Here is a 21,230-nt window from a genome sequence, read left to right as displayed (position 1 = left end):
AAAAAAAATTATTATTCTCATGTTACATCTTATTAGTTATTTTAATCATTGTTATTTATATTCTTATTCTTTTTATTCTATTTATTCTATTTATTCTTCTATTTATATTTATATTCTTATTAAATTTATTGAAAAGTCGAGCCTAGGTAATTCACTTTTTTTTTTGTTTTTTTAATTAACAAAAAAAAAAAAAAAAAAAAAAAAAAAAAAAACATAACCTTTAATAATTTAATATAAAATACTTTCGAAAGTTATATAACTGTTAAGATATAATTACTTATAGTGTAAAATTGATAGATTACAAGATTAACTGATTTATTCCTAAGATTATTAATTTCTCTACTATAAGACAAGCCAATTTAATAAATATTTCGATTTAATAATACAATATTTTATTTCAAATTAATTAAGAGATCCTTTATGCATTCAAATTTTCTATCCAAGTATTTAAAGTTTACGTACAAAAAAAAGAACTATAATAATTTTCCAATCTTATGAATCAGTCGTTAATTATGATATTTAATTTATGAATTTTATACCTTGAATGCAACTTGTACAAAATCATAAATTCGTCAAAATTACCATACAAAATTATTAACCATTATTGACTTTATAAAAAAAAAAAAATTAATGACACATTGGCGAACATAGCGATAGCTTTAATTCTTTGAGAAATATTACAGAAATGTATTGTTAACTTGCACTAACATATTTCAAATTGAACATGTACCGATGTGTTTAATAGTGCTGCGAGCTGCAATTTTTTCAATAATATTATTTCCATCGAAAGGCTCTCGTTATATATGATCAGATAGTGCTATTGGACTTTAGCTGCCTTAAGAGAACTCGCGCTCATCGTCGTCTCTCCTTGCGTTGAGTATAAAAAAATCTGGGTTAAATTCTTTAAATCGAAATTCTAGTTTACGAATGTAAAGAGCATGAATCCCGCATAAATAAATAGAAATAAAGTCAACTTTTATTGTCGAATAATATGTATGTCTTATGCATTAAAAATAGGCACGATTTAAAAAAATACATTCCAAATTTCAACATATATACGTGTGTATGTGTGTTTGGTGATACGTAGTTGAGCTATATCGACGTAAATGTTTACCTTATAATTGTTTATAGTAAATTAGTAAATTTTTAAACGTCTTTAATGGTGTAACGGAGTAATCATTTACACGTACATTTAAAGACCTTAAGCCAGAGTTACGTTAGAGTCTCCGAATGTACCTTATTAGTAGTAAGTATATGATAAAGTACCTCTCAAATACAAAGAAACGAATGAATAAAAAAAAACATGAGAGATTGCGCGCAAACTGTATTCAAAGTAAGTAAGAAGTTGTGATCAGAGCGTCATTGCAACCAAACCAACCAAAAAAAAAAAAAAAAAAAAAAAAAAAAAAAAAAAACAGTACATGCTAATCGAGGAAGGCTCGATATTATTGATTTATTAGTTCAACGGCGGTAAAAGTCGGTCTACGCATCCAGACAGAGGAACGGAACTGAACCGCAAGGTGGATAATATACTTTTTGTACATATCATCGCGACATTTATCGTTCAAGTCTCTAGCCTTGTCTGTCCCTACGTATACCCATAACTTCTCTCTCACTACGTCTCTTTCGCATACTGTGCATCTTCCTTTTCCTAGGTATAAAAGAAAAATCGCACCTCTAAATGACTCGATAGCTTCAAGTGCTCGTAGGGATAAGATTTAACAAGGAAACTCTAGGATTTATTTTGACGGCTATGGCTTTCGCTCGATACGAGCGCCGAGATTTTTTTGTATCGTCTTGGAATAACGCATACATTTTTACAGAGTAGCTTATGAGAGACAAGGCAATGCGCTTACCACAAAGGCTTTTTCGCCGCTCTTCGGGAACTTTACTTATTAAATGAAATTCAATTTAATGCTCGTGAATTTGCGTGGACGTGGCCACAGAGAGAGAGAGAGAGAGAGAGAGAGAGAGCGACTGTCAAAAATCGTCCATTAGCTTCTCTTTGTTGTGCGGTGCAAATTTTTGGCATTCCGTGCTGCTGAAATACAATAACCGCTGCACCAGATGCAATTGCAACTGTCCTCCCAATAATATGCGATACATGCCAAAGTGTCGTTTGTACGAATGTCATTATTTGCACTTACGATCGTAGTAATGTAATGTACATTGTTACGAAAACGAGTTTGAGCATCACGACGGCTCGTAGCGTTGTTTTCTTTAAAAAAAAAAAAAAAAAAAAAAAAAAAAAAAAAAAAAAAAAAATACAAATAAATAAATAAATAAATGTTGAATTACATGGTGATTTTTATGCGCTTTGAGACAAAGTCTCACTCAAGTGCACATTGTACGTGAAAGTTTAGATGATTAAGTTACAAACGTTATCTTGCACATAATATAATACCAATCTGATATGTGCTCAAGAGTGTGTTACTATGAATTTTAATGTAATAAGATTGTTAAGGTCGTGACCGAAACTACCATTGAGCTGAAAATATAACGGATAAAATTATTATATGCAGGAAAAATGTAAATTAAATTAAATAAAGGCGATTAAATTGTAATTAATATTTTATGATTAAGGGCAATACACCTATTCCATTATAATATTATCTACTATCCATTCTAATTCCATTCTAAATTTATTTAATTAGTTTGTAATAATGAAATCTAATATTACCATCGAACTCAATTATGCGCGTATAATTATTTATTATAACTATGCATTCTATAATTTTATATACTTAATTAGTAACGTTGCTTGACACGAGATGAAGAAGAAGAAGAAGAAGAAAAAAGAGTAATTAGAAATAGTAGAAAGCTTATTGCGAAGTAATCGAGATAAATTACGCGTACAAAAGGCATTTTAATGATTAAACGCTGACGTTTATTGCTCTATGCACGTGCTGCTTAAATAGTATTTTCTACCATAATATTACGAGCATCGATGTGAAAAATATTAATTTATTATTACTATTCGAAAACAATGGCGTTTCATTGCTATATCAGTAGCATTAATACACGTAAATATAATGAATATTTTGTTCTATAACGCCATATCAACGTCGAATAGCCATTTAAGTAAAGTGTATTTTAAAATTTTAAATAACGAAAAAGTATTCGCCTGCCACGCATGAGCGTTATCTCGAACCCTCTTTCATCACATTTTGCAAACGTCTTTCTTTGTTTCATACATTTTTGTTGTTGTTGTTTTTGTCGTCGTCGTCGTCGTCGTCGTCGTCGTCGTCGTCGTTGTTGTTGTTGTTGTTGTTTTTGTTTTTGTCGTTGTTGTTTTTCTCGTTGTTTTTTTGTTTTTTTCATCGAGTCATATAAGTGGCTGACAGAACGTCTTTAGCTCAACCTACGATGCAAATAACATAAAATTCATCCTTAGTTGGTCTCGTAAAAATCACTCCAGACTATTCATACGTCTCTATCGCACAATTGGCCTCGCAAATAATTTCATCTCCTTGATAAAATATAAAATTAATCGACAGTTGATGTATTCGACAGTGTCTTTAATATGCAAATGTTAGGGATTCGTACCTTACGAAAATCCCAACAACTTTCTGCTCATCGGGACTTCCGTTACTCCAGACACGATTAATGCCCCGAGCACTCGTTAAGCTCGAGATCGATATTTATTGCCCCGCCGGGACGTAACGCACGTCGCTTTCGTGACGTAGCAGTCGCCGATGCTTTTACCAAGCAGGGCCCGAGTAAATCCGAGGCCGCAACACAGTAGATAGAATTTTTATAATTGTAAGGAAAATTACTCCGTTCTGGCCCTGGCCGTTGCGCACGGTTACCGATTGAGCGCCGATCGCGAAATAGCCGACTCCAGCCTTGAAATCCAATCTGTCGATCGATAGGATCGTGGCCAGCTCACCTAACGGCATCAAGGCATTTTTCGGAGCCCTTCCACCTCCTCCTCACTCACCTCCGTACAGCATCCTCACCACTGGCACCGGCACCGGCACCGGCACCGCCACCATCATCACCGCTACGCTACCTCCGCTCCACGCACCTGTCCCTAGACTTTCATAAGCAAGCGATTGTTGAGATTCTCCTATTCTCCGTCCTCGGCATCTCCGTCTCTTTCTTTATCTCGCCGGCCGGAGCTGCCGCATCATCGGGACACCCGGGGAGCGGCAGCGCCGTCGGAAAATCTTTTTCTATTCCACTTCGATAGGCCTCATTTTTCATAGACGTCCGATATCCGACGCAATAGCCGTCCGAGCATCGTGACCGCAACGCCGCTAAAAAGCCGCGGACGCGGAACCGTACCTGCGCCTCCTGTCGCGGCGCGTCCGTCGACAAACGTCGAGAAACGAAGCCGCTCGACGAAGAGTCTATGGAGACGATGCGGAGATGATGAGGAGATGATGAGGAGATGATGAGGAGATGATGCCCAGAACCAGATAACGACGCCTATAATAACGGGGCCCGTCCGATTATTGGCTACTCTTTGGAAGTCCGACGCCTCGAATTCTTCAAAATCGACTTTTGAGCGCATTCCTTTGGATTATGGGTGAGGCTCGACGATTATCAAGGCGCTGCTGCGATTCCTCGGCCAGTTTTTCACTTGGAGCTCGAGCTTTTGCTTCGATGCCCTCGCAAATTCTAAAGGAAGGTGGAATCTTCTTGTCGGCTCGGTCCTATCCTCGGACGAAATAACCTTGGTGGATAATTTGCGACGCCCGTATTGGCATTTGCATTCGAATTTGCAGAATTTTTAATTAACAGCCTGTGAAAGGAAAGTAATAATAGCCTCTCATCTTCAGCCCCTCATTCTGAAAGTCAAGTGTGTTACGCAATGGCCGTCGAATTTTAAAGATTCCTCCTTCACCAATAATTCTGTACGTTAATAGCTCTCGACGTCTTGTTTTCCATATACAAATGGGGCCAAGCGCTTCGTCGCGGACGTCGTGACGTACACACTAGGGACTTACACACGCACACGAGAATACGTTCAAACGAAACAGCTCGCGTATTGCTGGAGCGCGCGAAAAAGGAAATTGATAAATAAAAATGATATATTTGTATATAGCGATAAGATGATGGCACACCCGGTGTTTCTTAAAGGAGTGAGTCGCTGTGATCTATGGTTTCGAAAATGACTGTCCTTGGATTTTGGAGATTGATGCCTAAACGAGGGATACTACTTAAGAGTACAATAGTAACTACTTTACATAGTGAGATCAGGCGATTTGAATTTGTTGCGTGGGGCTTCTATATTTTTGATCGAACAGTCGAGCCAGTTAATTTTGTGAAAAATTAACGGCAGACAGCTATATATATATATATATATATATATATATATATATATAAATATATATATATATATATATATATTCGGATGAATAATAACTTGTTTGAGTTGGAATTATAATGATCGCGTAGATCTCCGGTTAGACCAGCACTAACGCTACAAATTCCTAGAATGCACTTAATATATCCTAGTGGTGGAGAAATGGCGTTTTAAAAATTCTTTCGATTTTTTACACGAGTCGCCGTGAATGATATTCTTGTTAGGTCGTTGTACGAGAACGAACTAATTTTGCATTATTCTAATGGATAAGAATTTTTATTTTTTACACAACACGGCAATTTTAAGATAATGTATTCATTTCGTTTTTGGGTACCCTATAATCATTGCGTATTAGTTTAAATAAGAAACTGACTTTCATGATGTTTACTAATCTTATCAGTAATGCCGAGAGATACGCCAACGACAACTATTCCAAATTATATTCCAAATCCGTATATTATGAACATTTATTTCGTGAAACTTTTAATTTTTAACATCTCATATCGAGACGATTTTTTTTTGTTTTTTTTTTTGTTTTGTTTTTTTTTTTGTTTTTATATAATATTTTTCAAACGGTGTTTCATTGAAAGACTACTTTTACTAAATTGTTTTTATAATAAAATTTATATATCCTCGAGATAAATAAATACAGATGATTAATCAACACGATATATACGTGTGTGTTTTTTGTTTGTTTGTTCTTGCTTTTGCGTGTGTGCGCGCGCGCGTGTGTGGAGAGAGAGAGAGAGAGAGAGAGAGAGAGAGAGAGAATATTAGCATATTCGTATTTATCAGCTTGTAAAATATTTTATGTAAAGTATTTTATACAATCAATGCATTTAGATAGCTAACGACTTGGTTAAAATTAACACATTTTTTTTTTTTTTTTTTTTTTTTTTTTTGTATACTATAAAGATATGAGTTTATTTTTAATATAATATTAATGAACACTTTCTAAAAGAATGTCAGATAAATCGTCCACCTTGCATACAGTTTTATATTCAGATTAAAACTTTATTATTCTCAGTATTAGATTTATCTCTTTGTTTAAGGAAGAATATTAATTGTTAAGTAAAATTGTTTTAAAAATGAGTTTAAAGACTAGTACTGATTGCATATAAAGTATTAAAATTAAGATAATAGTTATTATTAAAATAGTTATTATTCAAATGCCAACGAATTCTAATGAAAATCACACACTCGCACGCACAAAGTCTTTAGAGTCAAATTAAATTTATTAACAAAAATTGATAAGCAATATTTTATTAAAGAATGTTATCGAAAGCATTATAAAATCAAAGTAGGCCGTGCTTAGATTTACACAGTGACTAAAATGTAATAATACGCGATTTTAAAAGTTCGTTCGTTCGTAGTCGTTACAGAAATAGACAAACATCGCCTTAATGTGCGTTATTGTAAGAGACAAAAGAGTAATGAAAGTGAGGAAGGTAAACGGTGGAGGCGTTCAATATTTTCTACCGTACAACATGAAATCTAGAAATGCTTCAATTGCTTTTCTGTCTGGCCACATGACTCACTAGTAGAGCCAATCTTTTCATCTTAAACGAGAGTATAAAAAAGCAATTTAAAGTTCATTTAGACACGTAATAAGAACTTTCGCTTGTTCCTACAAATTTCTGTACAAAAAAGGCAGAAGAAGTGCATTTTTGTCTTACGTATTTCCTAAATTGTCCACTACAAAATTTATAATCTACATGGTTTCAATGTTGATATTTTTTTTGATGTACTGCATTTATTAATTATTATTAAACTCTTTTTAACTGGATGAAGTATAAAAAATTACATATAATTTAAGAGCATTTGTTATTAAATTAATGTAATGATACGTTTTAGCGTATAGCTTATTTTTTGGAAAATTGGTTCATTTTCTTCGTGATTAGTGAGCAATAAATGGGCTATTATTACTTGTCATTAACTTCCATTAATATAAATGAAACTTTATTTTTAATTTAATATTTCTTAATCAGATTTATTAAGAGAGATAATTAAAAGCAAAGAGATAGAAAATCCAAGTGTGGTAAGCCACAATGTATTTTATGATATAATCTTTAATGACTACGTATGCCGTTTTACGTATGTATGTAAAAAAAAAGAAAAAAAAAGTATTATTCCGGACAATTGCATAAGAAATTTTATACATTATACGTATTGAATATAAATTTTTATAAAATAAATAAATTTCATATAATTATTAGACCATTGAGATATTAAAATGCGATTTCAATAGAAATATTGGGAAAATAGAAAATGTACAAAAATTAGTATCATTAAATTGAAATTGGCTTCTCCGTAAAATCTTACTCAACGGCTTAATTATAATTTAACAACTAGGCCATATTGTTTAACAATTTCATCGATAATCAAGTACTTTAAATATATTATATATTTAATAATGACTCTATCGTTAAGTCAATCAATTAAAAGATTTTAAATAAGAATTTATTTTTGTTTATCTTACAATTCACTAATGACTAAGATGGTGCTCCTTTAATTTTTCCTTTCCTTAAACTTTCTATTACCCTATGAACAATTAGATTAAATTTCAAATTTATCCAATTAAAAAATTATATGAATAAATGCAAAATACCGACTCTCAAATTTTGCAATTCAACGACAGAATACCACAGAATACAATTACAGTTAAAAACAAATATGCAATATAATTTATTCATAATTTATTTATTTAACGAGCAAAATATTTTTAAAGTATACGCGAGATTCGGCTGATAAAAAGGACAAATCATGTCTCTGACTTCTAAATATTAAACTAATGAAACCATAGTAGCTAGGAGCACGTAGCAGAATGCCTTAATAAGGCGGAATTTTATTTGTTGCATGCAACAAGAGTGAGCAAAATGGCAACCGCTTATCACAACAAAAGCTCCGTAATTCTTGTTCTAAAGCGATTGTTATCGAAGACTCCAACGCGACATATATATTATCCATACAACGAGCTGCCTAGGTAAGATAAGTGAGGCCAAATCGTGTAAAAGGAGGCTCGGTGAAAGGCATATTTTTCATCTTGATAATTCATAGTGAATGAGCAACAATCTCAAAACGTATGTCTTATGCAAATGCACGCATGCGCATTATGTACATTAAATAGTCCATGGTTCATGGAAGAAGAGTAATAGTATGATTTTTTATTTCGATCCAATCACGATTCACTAATGAATCACCATTTTATAATATTCAAATATAGACAAACTAATTAAATATATTAATTATTATTCGCAGTTAATTATAGGCGTCACTGTTGGAATTCACTTTTGGAGCGAACAACTGATAATTTCGTCATCAACCTCGATTAGAATTTAGCGTAAATCTGAGATTAATTAATAGTGGCTTTTATTAAATTATTACCGATACTCTCGATAAAAATTTAAACTCAATCGTTATAAATAAATTGAAGGATCTGAGATAAGTTTTGGATAGTAGAGAACGTGCTTTTTCCATTATAGATTTAAGCTACATTTATTATCAATTTATTTTGAAAATCTTATATAAAATCTTGTTGGCAGTATAGTGAATACATTTAAACCAAGTGTATCCTAATTAATTTTCCTCGTTACAAATATTATATTTTCAATTGTATATTTATAAATCATTTTTATTCTGTATATATAGCACAGTAAATAAGAGAGTACATTGAGTGTGTAGACTTTAATATTAATAAGTAAGATATCGCTTAGACTACAATACATTTCATTATGTAATGGCATTAATATCACAATTAATAGTACATATCGTGTTTTTATCGTAAAAATCAACTTTATGATAAAATGATGTTATATAATTCAATATAGGTTGCATGCTTTAATAAATCTCGACTCTTACCGATCGATTGTGTGAAATTATTTTTTTTTACAAGTTATTTATATTTCTTATGCGCATGTCTCTATAATTTGGAATATTTTTCATTAAATTAGTAGTTTCTGAAATAAATAAATTAATTTGAATACTCATTCTCTCTCTCTCTCTCTCTCTCTCTCTCTCTCTCTCTCTCTCTCTCGTTGTCTCTTGGTCTCTCTGATTACTCTAATTTAATGATGATTTACTCATTAACTTACTCTTTAATTCCACCATAATATGGCAAATTTTATAATGTTATTAGAGAGTAAAATTATTGAAATAAAGTCATCGAAATTCTCTCTTCAAATCTGAGAAAAATGATACTTGCAGTGGAAGTTCATTGCTGCATACAAACATTGCGTGACAAGTTTTGTTATCGTTATTTTCCTTATTCCATGGTATTATCGAAAGAGATAATGCGTGATTGTGGGTAAACAAGAATTAATACATGACTTTTTGAATGACAATTTTGTAGTAACTTAAAATATAACACGATATAAGTATCGCATACATTTCAAATGAATAGTAGCCAACTTTCTCGACTATTCTTTAATAATATTATAATATTAATACAAAAATAGTACAATCAGATTTTGGCAAATATTGTCCGACATTGGTCTTATTCTCATTAATTACAATATTCGTTATTACTTTAAAATATTGATTTTTCATTTTATGATTATTCCGTATTTTAATAACTCATGCAATGTATATACCAATTATTGCAGAAAAAAAAAGCCTGACAGATATATTAAATTTGTTAATTGTTTTCATCGCGAAGATAAAACTATATTCACGTATGAATACACTAATCGTAGTAAATGGAATCGATCACTCCTATAAAGGAATACTTGTCTACTTATCTGTTACAAAAAGTAACATGATATTAGTTGACTTTATTTTATTAATTCGTACGTGAAATCAATAAGTAGACCTTTAGGTGGAGATTTTTTTACCAATGCAGATGCGTCAATCAATATTAATAGTAATCAAGATTGACATTACTCAGCGAGTCAGCAAGCAAAGATAGATTAGCAGTTCATGAATCAGTTTATTGAATGACTAACTATTTGTTCATGAGTAGATTTGAATTTAAGAGTAGAGTAAGACGAATTATTAGTTTAGATTAATAGTTTTTTTTACTTGTATTTCATCCAAACTGTAGGTTAAATAAATAACTTTTCGACAATAATAAATTGTATAGATTGTATATGTAAATTGTACATTATTAATAAAGTTCCATTAAATAATAATATTTCAATATTCGTGTCTGTTTTTTTTTTTTTTTTTTTTATATGCACTTCCAATACAATCATAGTATTTAAAAATTATTAGAAAAGATCTTTTCGTATTAATATTGGCATACACGAGATTATGTGAACTTCAAATTGGCCAAGATATAAAATAAATTTGATAGTTAACAAGTTATATTAATTGCTAAGTATTTCAAAAGTAGAATATTATTTCCTCACAAATTTACTATACTTATAGTTGAAAAGAATTATCTATAAGTATAATCGTAAACGTTTGAATTGCGAATATTAAATTATTCAACATAAATAATGGCACTATTTATTTTATTTTTTAAATGGATTTGCAATTTTATCAAAATCTTCGAATCTGTTTGAAGCAAATGAGCAAACAAAGTGTTGGTAATATTCGTTATTAATATTGTTTATTTTCTGATTCCTCTAGATTGACGTACTTTGGCCCGTTTGAGGATTATAATTTGAGAACACGCAAATTAAAACATTAGAAAGAGTTGAGAATTTCTTAATGAAATAGATCTTACACGACATCTTAACTACATTATATACTTCACTAGTTACATTATATTAAATACATATAATATTAAATAAATTTAATAATAATTAATGAAAATAAATTCTGTATTCTATATTTTCTAGTCTAACAATCGCATTTCATATCGAGTGTAAGAAATTATTAATAATCACATATCAAGTACATCTATTATTTTCATTAATTATTCCTCCTCCCCCCCCCCGCCCTCATAACAAAAGTCAAAGAATATTCTAAAGAAAAAAAAATCTCTCTTTAGGAGCATCTATCGTTCAACAATTACAGCTTGATTCTTACATTTATCCACTACTCGTTCAATAAAGCTTACAGAGTGACGTTTAATGTTCTTAAATTATTCTTAAAAGGTGCGTGCACGAGTGCCCGAAGTATGACGAATGCGGCTGGTTATCGCTACCAACCTACATCTTTTCTCCTCCCGATAATCATCGTTAAATATCCTGGATCCCGCACTTAACGAAATCGGTCTCTTGTATTACCAAGGTAGCAGTTGCGAAGAAGAGTAGCGGGCATCCTGGAAGCATACAATCCTAAGTTTCACCTCCCGGCGCTCGCTTCCATCGAGGTGCGTTGCGATCTTCGCGAACGGCGCTTCCTTCCCTCGTCAAATAAAAGGGAAAGGCTCCACCCGAGGGCAGCCACTCGTAATCCCGATAAAGAGGAAGAGGCACGTGTGAGCATCCATGCCGCCTCCCAGTGCCAGAAGGTTATTGCTTTGCCACGATGCCACTGGCCTCAGGCCCGGCATGATACATTGCAAAAACATTGAAGGCTCATTCATTGCGTTGTAGGTGGTAATTTTATGCATTGCTTGTGTATAACTCGCGCCATGCTGTTCCCATTCGCTAGGAAATTTTATATTTACTTGTCGATAAGGGCTTATCTTACGCGAGCTAAGCTTCCATTATTCTTCAAATAAAAGTATCTTTCTATAAGCCATAATAATTTTCTTTCTATAAGCCATGTAGTTTTGTGCGGTGGCAGAGGAACCAGTTTTCGAGACTACGTAAGCGAGTTTTAAGATCGTGCAGAGGTACTGAATTTGCGACACGATTTTAAATTTTAAGCGAAATATACAGACAATAAAGGAAAAATATACATTTCCTAATATATTCCGTCTAATGTTTGGAAATATAATGTATTAGTATAACGCGTGTTTATTTTAAAATTTTCCTTCTTTTTTCTTTTTATTTATTTATTTGTTTATTTTTTTTTTTTTTTTAATAATTACCGATTTTTTATGAAATTATCAAAGCCACGATACAAGAAATATATTTACCGGTGAGTGAAAATAATAAAATTGTTGATTTATCAAAGCAATGAAAATGTGCAATAGTTTTATTAATATCGTACGTGATATTAAATTTCATTCGTTCTTCTAACTTGATTTCTGCCTTAGATAGCGTGGGCAGTCGTTATCGATTCCATACCATAATGACGCAATATTATTGCCATAAAAATTTAATGTAACGCCATGCCAATAAGTAATATTATAAAAATGATTAATTTGCCGGTCTATGAAAAATTGTCAACGCTTAAAGCAATGGCTTCGAACTTTAAGGATTCAAACATTTTTTTTTTTTTTTTTTTTTTTTTTTTTTTTTTTTTTTTTTTTTTACTCTTTATTTCAACTAATTTTATTGTTTTCTCATTTTACTTTATCTGTTTATGGTTTTTATTTTATAAGAAGCTCTGCGATAAACGATGAGCAATTTTATTAAACGAAAATATACCGAAATGGAAAAATTTGCATTAAACGCATATACTAGCACTACAAATCCCAACGAAAATAATTATCATTCGGATAAATTAGTTTTTTGTTTTATTTTAAGGCAATTAAAATCCATAATCCAAATATTGAATTTAGAACAATTTCCCCCTTAAGTTTTATCAATCCATTTTTTTTTTTTATACAACGTATACATTTTGCGTCTGTGTCTACGTGAGCGTGCGCGTGTATGCGTGTGTGTGTATTTATTACACACACACACACACACACACACACACACACATATTTTTTTTCTATTTATTATTTTAATGTAAGGACTTTTGTATAAATATTAATCAATACTTTCTTTTCGTATTTGAATATCGTATATTTGAAAAAAGTTATTACGAATAATTCTTATACTCAATAATCTATACGAAATCATATTTAATTTTATGATCTGATTTTTGCAATCATTAATAATCAACCCTAAATAGATGTAATAAAAATTTATGAACATATTAGCTTGAACCAGTTTTATATTTTCTCTTTATCATTATCAGATAAAACGCCATTGAAGAAAGTTTCGTAGTTATTTATTATATTGTAAACACATATTTATAAACTTATTAATCGATTTCAGTAAATTTAAGAATAATTTAATATAGTATACTATAAACGATATAATGAACGATGTTCATTAAATCTATGTACTTTATTTTTCATCAATGTTTTAAAATATTTTTGAAAATTTAACATCATTTGTAATAGTAGCACTGAATTATATATTATATAATATTGATTATATGATAACTTCGATAGAACATGATCGATAATATTAATTTTTAAATGAATTGAACTTTAAAATTAAATTTAATCATATTTAGCTTAATGATAATTTCTGTAATTGCACGTCGAAAGTTTTTTGTACATTATGAAATATGAAATTTCATATTTTAAACTTTTTCGAACTATAGTTTGACCATTAATATAAATTCAATTAATCCTTTAAACCGCATTATTTTCCAAAGAATACACACTAGTTGCCTCTATAAATCAAATAAAATTCAAATAAAAAATAAAAAATTCCCATTTAAATTAAAATTTCGTACAACTATACGTGACATTGGTAATAAAGTTGAAAATAAAACGCACTAATGCATAATTCAAAATGCATTACCTATATTAATTACGAGAGATAAAAAGACTTATGTTTAGAATTACCTTTATTGAACGGCTAGTACGTTTCGTCTTATATCCTAATTTTTTATGCAATTGGTTGATGTTTATATTCAATGTCGAGACTTTATTCTACATTAAACGCTAATTTAATTATAAGTAGTTAGCTATTCATCAATAATCTGCACTTAATTCCAACGTACATTTAACGACTTATATATTGTGAATGTTTAATAATTATATAAAAGGTTAGTGGCCCACAGAACATTACAGTACTTAACTAATAGGCTTTGAATTTCTACGATAAAAATAAGATAATGATTTATAAAATAATATTTTTAAATAAGCAACAAGATGGCCACTTTGAATTAAACAACAGTAAGTTGGATTGCCAATTAATCAAACTAATATTAGATTAATGTACTGAAATTAATTTTATAACTTTTTATAATGCTGTAAGATAATTGAGTTAAGAAATGTATGATAAAATGTGCTCAAAGTTTAAGAATAAGCCTGAATTATTTAGTAGAAACCACAATATTAAAAGTAGTTAATTATTATTATTATTATTTTTTTTGTTTTTGTTTTTTATTTGACATTCGCGGTAAAACCTATCGCATAGCATTTTAAGAGTTGAATAATCAATATATTCAAAGATGTTACGATTATATTAAAAGTATCTCGGTATTAATAGAAACTGGCTATAATGAGTTACGATCCCCCCACCCCCCCCACCCCAAGTAAAGGATAGATAGAGGGGCAGAAAGCTTTAAAGATGTATTGAAATAGTGAGTCATTCCAATTAATTGCGAGGAGTTTTAGAAAAATCTCTAATAAATGGCAATATAGAAGTATAATATTATAAAATGCGGTGCTATTACAAAGCTTTCGTCTAGCTGGACATAAAAATAATAATCCGCAGTTCAAGCTGAATCTCAATACCTTTCTTCCTATAAAAACAGCGTGACGAAGCAAGTGCAGCTGTGAAATTAAGGTCTTCGGACATTAGCGAGCCGATACGTTTCTTTCCTTCTGAAATTAGAAGAGTATTGTATAAACAGCAACCACTGCCAGTGTGCTATGAGCACGCGCGCGCGCGTGTGTTTCTAGCTTTATGCATGAGAGCTTGACACGTTACTTTCAATTGTCATAGAAGCATAGACATAAACGTTATAAGATTCCGCGTTCTACTTCGCGTAATATCGACGATAACCTCATCTCTTCCTTATACGGAAAGTTTCGCAAAATTTTGCCATTGTAAGAAACGAGCGACTTGCCTCTCACGTGCGTTTGTTTTGCTTTTATTATTTAGTCATCCAACGAATCGCGACTCGTCATCGGATTAGTGCATCGGAGAAACTGAATGAACGTTATAAAGGGAGAAAGTGAGAAGTAGATATTAATAGTTTATATGCGTAGAGGCAGAGCGGGGTGAGTGGGTAGAGAGAAAGGTTGTGCTATCATAAGCGTGAAAGAAAGAACGCTTACAAGTGTCTGCTAGAGAGCGACGCGATGCAAACGGATGGTTAACGTCTCACCTGACAATACAGAAAGAAGAAAAGAAAGCAGTTGATGAGAAGAAAAAAGACTGCGTGAAAAAAAAGCGCACGCACAAATGCTTGGATAAAGAGAAACACACGCGTATACGTAGATGCAGGAAAAAGTGAAAATATGCACGAGATAAAATGGCTGCTTTGCTGACTTTAGGCTTTGTACGGGATCTTTATTTCGTCTACTTGAATGTGAGTTTTTTAATCACTTTTTTATACATCGTGGTGACAACGACGAATGATTCATTAAATAGACTAACGCTAACTCATCTCGTATCTCGATCTGTGAACCGACCTATCGTTTTAATTCATACACAAGAGCCTAATTTAGGAGAAAATGCATTATTTTTGTTATTTTTATTTACATTGAGACGTTTGAGAATACCATCGATGCATTTGCACTTATATAAAATTACATAAATATAAAATTTATATTATTATAAAAAAGAAGTTCGCTAACATAGGTCTGGGTAATGAGCAACGGCTCATTGGCTAGTGTAATTGAGCCAAAGTAGTGTTAAGTTCCTCTAAAACAAAAACATTTGCTATTTGTTCCCTGTTAAAAAAACTTCCTTCATAATAAATATATTACAATACTAACTCCTTTCATTAAAATTATTATCCTTAACAACTATACCTTCTGCTATTAATCGTTGAGCATTGTGTTCGCACAGATGTAATAATTATCTTAAGACATTTTGTCATTGATTTTATAAATGGATTTTCACTTTATAAACAGTGTATCAACGAGTCAAGCATTTTGTCTGATGGAATATGTGTGTAATCTTTTAAAATCCTGCCTCTAATTCCTCCATCGCGTACAACTTCGCTTAAGGTCATTTAAGTTATCCTGCTACCCATCTTCCGATGGCCAATAAAAGTAACCAAATTCTACATTATCGATCGGTCACCTATCCAAATACTTAGTAGTAGCCAGGGCTCTACGTACTTATTACCTAAATTACTTGACTCCCTGTCACTCAAACTACAATTCGAAAATGCCGACTAACCTACTCTGATATTTTATAATGGCCTGAATTTTAATCGTGTCAAATGCACTTTCCATCATAATAAAAATGTATCTTATCGTGCATAGATATAAAACGTTACATGATTTGTCATAAACATAGATAAAATTAATCATAATGGAGATCTTGAGTATTTCAAATATACTAAATATAAGGAGTATGAATGTACATAAATCCTATTAACTATATCATTTTTTAAATTTATTCAAGCAATAAAATCTATTTAGTCCACTTTTTCTTTATAATATATATGAATATTGTAAAGCTTAACGCACTATTTATCAAAAGTATACACAACGCGTATCGGACACAACGTTTACAGATAAATTTATGAAAAAGATTCAATAACCGTTTTAATGAAACTCGCTTTGTCTCGCATTTTAAAATACTGTTTTAAATTTACCTTTATATTTTCGAAAGAGTATCGCTTAGTCAGCGCATTTAATATAGTTTTTACTGTTTAATAAATATTTATTAATTAAATCTATTCACCGATTATTAAATTACTCGACTAACATATTTCTTGACTTCGCATCAAATATTATATGAATTTCGAATTTGCAATTAATAATCCATAATATTTATCGATTATAAGAAAGTATTCCCTAGGTTACTAATAATACGGTATATTTAAAATTGAAATAAAAGTGGTAATAAAGATATATGAAATTTATTATTTTTAAAACATACTTCTTCGTGAAATTGAATTTCCCAATTCCTTTGTTCACCATTCCAATTGAATTTAACATGTATATAACAGAAAATTTAATCAAATTCATAGATCCTAAATTCCATAAACCGAAGTTTAAGCCCAATAGATGGAAATTTGATTCGGGATATAGGTCAATTAACGCTACTCTATTGAACTGGATTTTCTAGTTTAAGAGTCGATTTCAACGATGATTTATGCTTGCCTTTTCTTTAATAAGCTTTTCACTTCAAAGAAAGGGATTGAACTTTTATGCACGGTAAAAGCCTCATCGGCAAATTTGTTTTCACATTTATTTATTATTGTAATGTATTGTCGGGTAGACAACATAATTTATCAATTAATCATAACACATTAACAATCTAATGCATATTATAAAGATTTTACGTAACATATCAAGAAAATAAAATTTAAAAAAATAATCTAATTCAATTACAATATATTGTTATTTTTTCACTGATCTAAATAATATTTTAAAAAATAATTATATACTAAATAATAATAAGTAAATAAATAGATTTTTTTTTTCAAATTGTAAGGGAAAGGTGCACGACGTTTGAATGACTTTATTTATTATTATTATTGTATCCAACATTTTAGTTATACACGCAGTCAATTATTCCTAACTGGACAATTGTTTTCATAATGATTTTCATATATATATATATTAAGAGAAAATTTTTTCTATTGACATCTACATAGGAGATTTTTTCTTTTTTTTTGCACAATTTACCATCTAATATAATAGTGAAATTAATGTAGTCGATGATATGATGTAATGATACTTTACGAATTTAAAATAACATTTATAAAATCGGTAAAACCTTATAATGCAAAATCACATAGAGCATATAGTTTTTATGTATTTATTTATACGAGGCATTTTATTTAAAATATATTTTCATTAGAAATACAAAGTATTTGTTCATTCTTATAATGTATTGAATAAATTAAATAAACATATGCATTCGGAGATTGCGCACAATACAGTTCGTTCAGCCATCTGTCGATGAAGTTTAATATTCTTAGATATAATACAGATTTTATATTAATTTATATTAATTATCTCACTGTTCAAGCATAATTATGAAATGCCGTGCAAATCTTTTGCGATTCTCCCCTTACTCCGTGTATTTTGACAAGAAATCTCATTTCATCTTGTATTCGTAATATTGATTATTGTACATTTAGTACACATTTTACCATCGTTATTAATTCTTTCTAACTGATAAAACAACTGGCGAATATTAATTTTCACCAAATAGAAAGAGTTATCCAATACTTTCTGACTAATTTTTTAAAAACTCCGCTGTTTAAAAATGCTTGCTATACATCTTATAAGTGTACTAGCGGTATGATTGTAGTCCGTTAGGATAACTACTTTTTCTCTAATTCCATGAACGCGCTTCATTCAAATAGAATACATTGACCGAGCAAGCGTTTGTCGTAACGATGGGACGTGCTTACGAGAGTTTTCAATGTATAATTGAAAGAGAAACTTAAATAAAAGTTCGGCAGTAGACGATCGACTGTAAGTAATAAATAATCTTATTCGTAGGAAGAATGAATTTTCCATTACGCGACTGGAAGAAACTTCCGTTACAGATAGCCAAATGCTCAAGTGTAAATGCCCAGAGTATATATATATATATATATATATATATATATATATATATATTTATATATATATATATATATATATATATAGTTAGTTGTGTGCAGCGAGTCTCGGTGAAGTTTTACGATTGTCTGCGTCGTGGTTGCCGCCGTAACCGCATGTGCGCACTTTCGTCTTTTACGATGTCACACAAGACGCCGACTAAGGAATGCGCGTACAGATGCTCGTGATATTGCCAATTGGGAAGAGTAAATGTTCTTTCAGACAAATTTCGATTACAGTCATACATTTTATTGGCATTAATTCTTTTGGCTGAATAATATTCGCGTGTTTATCTGGCAATTTCAGTTTGAGAGTTGCAGTTTAGAACAAAAAACAACAGTATTTGTCGACGCGAGGAAGTGTCGAGCTCGTTCGGCCTTGAGACTAACTCAATGTCACAGTTAATGATAAAGTGTAGTGAAAAATTTTAATATCAATTTTTTTTTTTTCTCGTGAACAATTAATTAGTCAAAATCAACGTCCTTGTTCATATGATTTGATAGCATTTAACGACGATTATTAATTTAAAAGGACGCTATAATTGATTGTCAATTTTTTTACTCTAAATCATAAATCATACACAAATCATCGAACGCGAGACAATAGCTAAAAATTCTGAATACTTTTAAAATTTATAAATATATATATATATATATATATATATATATATATATCATGAACAATCATTGATAAAACATTAAAATTACGAGAAGTAATTAGATATTTTAATCATTTGTCTCGCTAATGAGCGTTGCTTGACAACGGTGGACAATTTCTAAAATGACAACATTTCTTATAAAAAAAATATAATAAAGATATATAAACTCTTTGCTAATGATGTATAATAAGTGGAGAACTTTGGTGTGTTTATTTGATTGCCCAAGAGATGTTTGAATTTTATAACAAATTTATTTAATTCATATTCTTCGAATCGTTAATTTAATATTGTAAAATAAAATCAATAGTTATAAATATACGCTTGACATGTTGTGGATAATGCAGATAGCTTTGGATTCTAATAAAAAATGTCAAAGTATATCGTCTGAATTTATGGTTTCGATTAAATTTGTTTCTCAATAATAATACATAAGAGAGTTTAATACTTTTCTCACAGAGTATTATAATGTAAAATGAACATATTAATGAAAATCCAGTATTTATGGGAGGAAAAAATGGATTTGATATAACATAACATTCTATATAATTTATAGTCCATGATTATTCAATTTTATTCTTAATTTTTCTATATACTTAATGAATTTCTAAAAAAAAATCTAAATGTTTATATAAAATATAAGATGTATTGTAAAATAGTAAAATGCTTGTGTCATAAAAGAGAAATAAATGAACATTTTATTAATTCTGAATGGCGTAGGAACTCTTGATGACATTTCGCAAATAAATTCGAATACTTAAATGAAATATTGAAATATTATTAAATCCAGAGGAAGAAAAGAATTGGACTTTGAGTTATTTTCACGTCGTGTGTAATATTTGGGCAGATGAAAATGATGGATTGATGGATCATTTGCTATCGACTAGTATTACATAGTCGATAGTGGTGGAATGCCCTATAATCATCATAATCAAGTAAAACCACGGTAATCGGCTTATGTCGAGCGAGAGAGCATTATCTAATGTCACAGGAGGAAATTGTTTATAAAGTACAAGTCATAAAAATCCGACAACAGTCCACTGAATCCCAGCCATAAAAACGGCCGGTTACTTCACGCGATCAGCTTTGTCAGTCGGTGCGCCTAATTTTCATGATCCGAAATAAGAAAAGCCAACCTTGAGTAAAGAAAATACAAAGGGCTAAAACAGAAAGAAGGAGATGAGAAAGATCATTCTATTCCACCGCATTTAATAAGCAACGCGAAAGGGCGTCAACTCCCGCGATAGTTGTCAATGTGTGCGTACACGAACATTCCACGCACGTGCACATAAGGGACACACTAGTCTTTCGTAATCTTTCATGAAAAACCTTCACGTCCACGGCTCCGAGGCACTTTTTGCTATAAGCGAAAAGGCCTTTCCATACCACCACTACCACCACCACCACCACCACCACCACCCCCTCCCCTCCCCTTCTCGCTACCCGTTACTTGCCCTCACCTTGTAGCCACACTTTCGTGTTTCATCTCGCTCTCTCCTTCTGCCTTAGCATTAAGCATCTGTATGTGAGTTTTATTTTACGACTTGCAGCTCGTATGCGCACACATATAATGTACGGATAAAGAAAGCCACTTACTTCTTTGTGCGAAAGAGGAAGAAAGGTGCTTTTTTTACTTTTTCTTTTTGTGATTGAAATGTTTGCTTTTATGGGGTATTATGGTTGAATTACTTAACAAAAAAAGCAGTAGAATACATAATAATGCGTTTGCTGGTTATTTG

General features: G+C 31.0%; 1 protein-coding gene across 1 annotated transcript in view; it reads left to right on the top strand.

The window, feature by feature from the left end:
- The first annotated feature begins 15,557 nt into the window (after positions 1–15,557).
- Positions 15,558–21,230, top strand: part of LOC105364162 (proteoglycan 4) — a 119,905-nt gene continuing 114,232 nt past the window's right edge. Inside the window, exon 1 of the mRNA XM_011502033.1 lies at positions 15,558–15,631. The gene's annotated coding sequence lies outside the window, so the exon portion shown is untranslated. The remainder of the gene's footprint in view (positions 15,632–21,230) is intronic.

The sequence above is a fragment of the Ceratosolen solmsi genome, unplaced genomic scaffold (assembly GCF_000503995.2).
Source record: "Ceratosolen solmsi marchali unplaced genomic scaffold, CerSol_1.0 scaffold43, whole genome shotgun sequence".
NCBI lineage: Eukaryota > Metazoa > Arthropoda > Insecta > Hymenoptera > Agaonidae > Ceratosolen > Ceratosolen solmsi.
This window is presented reverse-complemented; position numbering and strand designations above follow the sequence as displayed.